Consider the following 5,872-nt stretch of genomic DNA (forward strand, 5'->3'; position numbering starts at 1 on the left):
AATATGCTAATATTTTGAGAAGGACCTGTATACCTCTTTTACATTGTTATTTTTATGGCTTCCACCTTGGCCAGGTCTCCTTTGTAAAACAGATTTTAATCTCAGTGGGACATCGTCGTTAAATAAACGTAAGCAAACAAACTAAATCACACCTACAGTCAGGCACGGTACTGGAAATGTGATGGTCTTGTACTGCTTCGTTCTTTCAGGACCTGGACAACTTACCATAATTGATTAAACCATGTATTGAGGCCTCTAATAGAAAATCCTGAAGGAGAATATCCAGCCATCAGTTTGTGACCTTAAGTTGAAACTCACTTGGGTTATATAGAATGTAAGTAGCAATGTAGTTGGACCAAAATGCTCTAAAACAAAGTGAAACAAGTCAAAAATCATATTCAAAAATCCCCAATATAATGAGAAAAAAGATTATATGAAACATAAATTTAAAACACAATAAAAACAAAGTTAACATTAATTAGAAATGTACTAAAACAAATAAATCACAGGAATATTTACAATAAGAAGTTCAGGAGGTTTTAAAGCTGTCCAATGTGTGAGTGTTCCTTGTCTGCAATAGTAAATAGTTCCAGAGTGGCTCCTGGTACTGCAAAGGCACTGTTACCCCTATTTTTGCATTTGCTATGTGCAACATGCAATAGCATCTGGTGTGTAGATCTGAGTGCTCTTGTTAGGGTATGGTGGAATAGACGTCCTTATGATTGTCCTTCAGATAAGCAGGTGCCAGCCGATGTAAGGCTTTATAAGCAATCAATAAAACCTGAATGGATGGATTCTGTAATAAACAGGAATACAGTGGAGTTAAGCCAAAATGGGTGTATTACGTTCACCCTTGCTCACTCCAGTAATTAGACGTGCAACTGCATTTTGTACCAGAAACAAGCAATGAAGCAATTGATCTAAACTCACATACAAGGAATTGCAGAAATCCAGGTGGGCAGAAATGAAAACATAAATAACTCGAGGTGACAGCTAGGCTAAAATTCTCAGCTGGGAAAAGCTTGATTTTACAATGGTGAGGGTGTGTGTCACAAACTGTTGTTCAACTTGCCTGCTACTAACGTTCTCTCACCCCTAAGAGGCGCTGGAGCTGCAGACCGGAGTTTTGACAGGTGTACGTCGTTGCTTCATCAGCTGAAGGACTATATGAGGGTGGTTCTCTGGCTTTTCTACGCCTGAGTGTTTTTGCCTACTGTGGTAGTGTTTACCTGGCCAGCATCTTCTGAATTCTGGAAGCTCCACTTGTTTTTTTTTTAGCCTTGATTAACTATCTGTCTCTTCCCTTCGTCATAGGCTGTTCACGCCAAGCTGGGTTTCCCCCTCCTGAACTCACCTCCTGTCAAGATTGGAATCTGCTGCATCTGGCAACTGCCCTTGCGAGTCCTCCAGCTGAAAGCGCAACCAGTCCACCCACCTTGCTACCTGGAACATCAGAGCGCTCCAACCATTTCCGCGCAGGCTCACACCCCAGACTTGAACCGGCTCTTTCCCCCTGGCGGATCGATCGCCTCCCAAAAAGTGAGCATAGATCTTTGCTTGAATTACCCAATCTGTTCCTCCGCTCACCTCTGTTCTTCTCTTACAGCCTGACTCCTGATCACTCGGCTCACCTCGTTCCTGAGACTAAAAAGAAATAAAAACTATAAATTTATTCTTCTCTGTCTGTGTGTCCTCTGCATGTGGGTCAAGTCGGCCTTAAAAACTATGACGGTGGGACTGTCCATTTTAAAAGAACTGTCAATTGTCACACCAGGGTTTTTCACAGAGGATTTCATAGAAGGAGCCAGGAAGCCAAAAAGGATCAGGGTAATTTTTTAATCAGTTTGTCTTAATAAAATAATCTCAGTTTTGTTCTCATTTAAGTTAAGAACATTTAAGTTCAGTAATGGTTTTAAGTCATCTAAGCTATTTAATAAAGGCTACAGTGATTTGTTAAGTCCTATTTTTAAGGACAGATAGATTTGTAATCTGCATAGCAGTGTAATGATGTAATGTTTGGTAATGATGGAAGCCAAAGGTAACACATCCAGTGAAAACAGGGCCCAGGATAGACCCTTGAGGGACTCCACTGGCAAGTAGAGTTGCAGCCAGAGAGTATCCTGTCACTTTTCACAAGTGATTTGGTTGTTGTTTTTGCTTACATTTTGATAAATTTCTCGTAATCAGCCCTTTTATCTGGACTGATGTTAGTTGCCATTTTAGGTCAAGTCCTACTATTTCATGGTTTTGTGATTATCGTAGTTTTACTTTGTATCTCTGTCCAGCTCACTGAAGTTTACTTGTTTCCCACTCTCAGCAGCAGCCACAATGCAATCCAGCTCATTCAGCCCACCCATCCCTGCTCATCACACTCATGCCACTCAGCCACTTCCACTGCTTTATAGCATCTGTTGGTCATTGTTTCTCTGCTGGATTGCTCCGTTTCTGTTCTATTGCTATGTCTGTTTCATTGCCTGATTTTTGCCTATGCTGCTTGTGCAGATCTTATCATGTCAAGTATTTGCCTTTTTTTGTTTGCACACTTCATGTTCTGTTTTTATTGTGCCATGCTGTGAGTTTTTTGCCTCTTCATTTTTATTAAAATTCTTCCAATCACCATGCCGCTCCAGAGTTTCAGTCTGCACCGTGGTCCAGCTTCGAAACCACAAATTATTACATGTCCATTCATCTGGAAGGCAAAAAAGCTAATTCAACTAAATGGCTTAATCACGAACAAAATTATGGACATGTAGTGGCTTGGTCAAATTCTTGACTGAAATCCAATTGAGATGCTGCAACATGACCTTAAACGGGCCATTCCCGCTAAAAAAAAAAAAAAAAAACGACCTGAATTAAAAGACTTTTGCAAAGACAAGAGAGCCAAATATCGTTCACATCTATTTCTAAGGAGTGCATAGCCAGTTTTCCGACTTTATGGCCATCTTTTGCCTGTGAAATTGCCACTGTAGTCTATAAAGCGATAAATGACTCAAATCAATATTGGGAATAAACAGTCCTGATCAGGGCATCCCTAGAATGAACTTTAGTTTTTAAATTCCATTTAACTCCAGTTGTCCAGTTGTGATTGTATTTCTCATAGTTTAATGAAATTAGAAGTGCGGGGTTATTCTTGCAGCCTGACAACATTTCTGGTCAAACGGAACTTAACAACTTCCCCGTCTGTGCCCTGAGGTGCATGTGTGTTGTCTAACACCTTCTGTTGATCTTTACATTATCTATTTGCTGATTACAGAAAGCACAATGCAAACAAAACCTATCATTAACTTATAGTCAGGCTTTGGAAAGATTAGTTGTGACTCCGTAAAAGCCGGCTGTTACCTAATATGTTATGCTGATATTCTTTAGCCCAAACATAACAACAATATACACTGCTACATCTGTAAGATATCCCAGCGAGGTTTAGTTACATTTACAGTTGACAAACATATTTGCATGTTGAAGGTTAGATCATGGTATTTAGAAATGAATATCTAGTCCACTGTTGTGTCTTAGTAAGCCTGGAATGAAACTGACCAACACGATGCGGTGTATTCTTTGCCATGGCCCCACCTAATATGTCAACAGTTTGTCTTTTCTTCACACCAGGTTGGTGGGATTAACGTGGATGCATCTCAGGATCAACTGTGAGCGTGGATAAAGCAGAGGTTGTTTTTTTTCCATACAGGAGCAGGATGTGAATGTTGCTTTACGCTGGCCGGATGAAGTGGGTGTGCTTTAAGCTGTGTAGCAGGTGATAAGAAGATGTCAGTTTACACCTGCAGTCAACAAGTTTGTTTCTGTAGGTTTTGGATTGTTTTGTTTATTGAACAAAGCAATCCAATCCAGCTGAAAATCTACACTTCTTTACATGTATGTAATATATTACTTTAAAGTGTGTAGAACTGTTATGGCTGTGTTATGTGGATCTTTATTAAATTACTTTATAACACAAAAGTGATGACTTTAGTGGCATGTGAGGGGGTTAAAGTATCACAAGTTTTCTGGGCTGATTTAAGGAGGAAATTAGGTCTACCAACTGACACATACTCATGTTCCACCCCTGCTAGCCCATTATCTCATGTTGTCATCTCTCCCTTTCAAGATATGGGGATCCTCTGGCAAAACCCCCAGACCCCCACCTCTTTGCTTGGCACACACACACAGTGGGCCAGTGTTTTTCCCTTGGGGGGTTGACCAAGATGAAAGACGGTGTGGTGAGGGGTTACTAAAGCAGAAGATGAAACAGATGACATGACCTCACCCCTCGTCTTGTCTTTTGCTCTTCTCATTTCTTATATAAACCACTGGCATTTCTTTTTAGCATCGAGGTAAACTTCAGTTTTTGCTACGACACAAAATACAACACTTTAAAAGATTCATACTCTTTTTTTATATGTTCTCATTCAACAATGATACACTTCAATATATTTTATCAGGATTCTATGTGACAGACCAACAGAACATAACACGTGTAGTGGAAGAAGAGGGATGGAAAATGGTGACATGAATTGTGATTCATCCCTTTGATCTGAAACTTGTAATTCAAATCCAGTTCAGCTAACTGACTTTAAAACTCACCTAATTAGTGAAATGTAATTTAGTCTCAGTAAATCCAGTTATTTTTGAAGGAGGTTTATTTGACATCGGTAAACAAACAGCATAATGAAGACCAAGTAATTCAGCAGACAAGTCAAGGATGAAATTACAAGAGTCCTGTAATCCTGTACAAGTTGAAAAGACTGAACAAAATTGGTAATGTAAACCTTAGAGCAGGGGTCTCCATCTCCAGTCCTTGAGAGCTACTGTCCTGCAGCATTTGCATCCCTGCTCCAACATACCTGAATCACATGAATGGCTCATTACTAGGCCTTTCCCAAACAAGATGGCACACTGAAGAGTTCATTTAATCATTTGATTTAGCTGTGTTGGAGCAAGGAGTTGCAGAGCGCTAGTTCTGGAGAACTGGAGTTGGAGAGCCCTGCTTTACAGAGTACCTGATCAGTCTTACTTGAGTCAAACATTGTTTATAGTGAAACACTCCCACCCTGTGGAACCCTGGTGTTACTGCAAGGGTGGCATTTGCTAGTGCCGTGACCATAAGAGTCATATTGTTTAACCCTTGTGTGGTGTTCGGGTCTGTGGGACCCATTTTCATTATTTATTGAAGGAAAAATGATACAATTAATTTAAATTAATTGTAAATTTGTTTCCACTCATATCATGATTTTAATTAAGTGTTTGATTGTGAGGCATTAAAAATCACTAAATGCAAAGGGTCCACTAGACCCAGAAACATTGGCTGAGTAAAAACAATATGAACACCACACAAGGGTTAAGGTTTTATGATTCAATAGCTGTACTACAATAAAACCAGAAGTGTTGCTAAATATAATGCCATACTGGGGCATAATCCCCAGCTGTGAGATGGTCTATAATAACCTATAGTCGCTGTAGCCTCCTCATTATTGTCACTGTTACACACATACAAAGATTACAGATTACAAAGATTACATTGAAAGGGTTAGGATTACATTGGAAAATGTATAACAACATTTATTTAAACAAAACTGTAGTTTTTGGTACATAATTGTAGAGTAAGTGAGGAAAAGTTGAAGGAATAAAATACATGGTTTTCCAAGCTTTTTAACACTAAAAATCTGAAAAATGTGGGGTGCATTTGTAAACCAGCTTCAGGTCTTTTAGCTCATGTCTCTAACAGCTTTGCACATAGATACTGTAATTTTTGGCTGTTCTTCTTTACAAAATTCAATTGGTTTTAATGTAGAGATACCCTGTATTTAGCTCCGTCTATCTTCCCATTTACTCTCCTGCTAAAAAAAGCATAATCCCACCATCAAGCTTTTACCATTAG

The 5,872-nt window shown here is 39.3% G+C and overlaps 1 long non-coding RNA gene across 2 annotated transcripts; it reads left to right on the forward strand.

The window, feature by feature from the left end:
• The first annotated feature begins 1,144 nt into the window (after positions 1-1,144).
• Positions 1,145-2,617, forward strand: LOC124870568. Of its 2 annotated transcripts, XR_007038811.1 has the most exons (3): positions 1,151-1,539; positions 1,607-1,827; positions 2,318-2,617. It is a non-coding gene; the product is annotated as an uncharacterized LOC124870568 (long non-coding RNA). The 2 variants fall into 2 exon arrangements; XR_007038810.1 differs by having other exon boundaries at positions 1,145-1,539; positions 1,607-2,617.
• Positions 2,618-5,872: the final 3,255 nt, after the last annotated feature.

Source organism: Girardinichthys multiradiatus, chromosome 6, assembly GCF_021462225.1.
Source record: "Girardinichthys multiradiatus isolate DD_20200921_A chromosome 6, DD_fGirMul_XY1, whole genome shotgun sequence".
Taxonomy (NCBI): domain Eukaryota; kingdom Metazoa; phylum Chordata; class Actinopteri; order Cyprinodontiformes; family Goodeidae; genus Girardinichthys; species Girardinichthys multiradiatus.